General features: G+C 48.3%; 1 protein-coding gene across 1 annotated transcript in view; it reads right to left on the bottom strand.

Annotated features, from left to right (window-relative positions):
- The window catches only part of Zpr1 (ZPR1 zinc finger), a 12286-nt gene that overhangs the window by 1598 nt on the left and 9610 nt on the right, over positions 1–1078 (bottom strand). The window lies entirely within an intron of this gene.

Below are 1078 nucleotides of genomic sequence, written 5' to 3'. Positions count from 1 at the left end.
AAAAAAAAAAAAAAAAAAAAAGCAAAAACCAGGTATCTTCTACTTCAGTGAAGTACAAAGGATCCACTGTATGATCTGTTCAAAAGCTATTCAAAAAGTGATTGAACATTTTCATCTCATACCTACTCCAAATGGCCAACAACTGTTTTGGTTACTCTGAAGAAGTTACCACAGCAAACTATGGGCTGGGAGACGCTGGCCCCCTGAGGGCAGAGGAGTGAAGAGGGAGGAGACTGAGTGAATGGATACTTACTGGAAGTAAGCCCTCCCCACAGAGTCCTCGGAACACTGCCAGCCATGTCTTATTCCTCAGGACAGAAAGGGAAACAGCCACTGACAGGGATCTGCCCAGCAACAAAAAGCCCTAGCAATGCTGGCCCTGAGGCTTCAGTGGGGCTGCCTTGGCAGGATGGCTACACCAACATCCTCTTCAGACAACAAGATTCACCCCTGCTGGGGTTTTTAGTCCTCTTACTTGTAAATAATCTGTGATTACTAGATTGTCTGAACACAGCCCCTAACAGTGAAGGACAGCCAAATGAGAAGCTGGGGAGATAGCTCAGTGGTCTAAGCACCTGCCTGGCAAGCACAGGGACCCAGGTTCAATCCCTGGTTCCACATGCCATGCCAGTCACTGAAACCAGGTGTGGTGGCTGTCTCAAGTTACTCTTCTCTCATTGCTGGGACAAAATATCTGGCACCCAAAATGAAGGAAGGAAAAGTTTATTTAGCTCACAATAGAGATTTCAGTCCATACTCAGTTGACTTCAAGGCAGAGAGGCATATGGCCGAGAGCAACCTTTCATGGCGGTGGCAAAGAGCAGAGAGCAAAATGGAGGAGGAGCAGCAAGGGCAGCAGAGAGCAAGTCCGTCTCCCTGATGTTGCATTCAGGCATCCGCCCCAGGCTGGGTGCAACACTCACACGCATACCCCTAGTGGATCATGAGTTAATACAAACTCTAGAAGTCCTCCCCATGACTACATGAGGCTTTGGGGGACAACTAGACACAAACCATAACAGTGACACACGCCTGTAATCCCAGCGCTAGAGGAGCTGAGACTGGAGGATCACTATGA

This window comes from Octodon degus, unplaced genomic scaffold (genome assembly GCF_000260255.1).
Source record: "Octodon degus isolate 3935 unplaced genomic scaffold, OctDeg1.0 scaffold00080, whole genome shotgun sequence".
In the NCBI taxonomy this organism is placed as follows: Eukaryota; Metazoa; Chordata; class Mammalia; order Rodentia; family Octodontidae; genus Octodon; species Octodon degus.
This window is presented reverse-complemented; position numbering and strand designations above follow the sequence as displayed.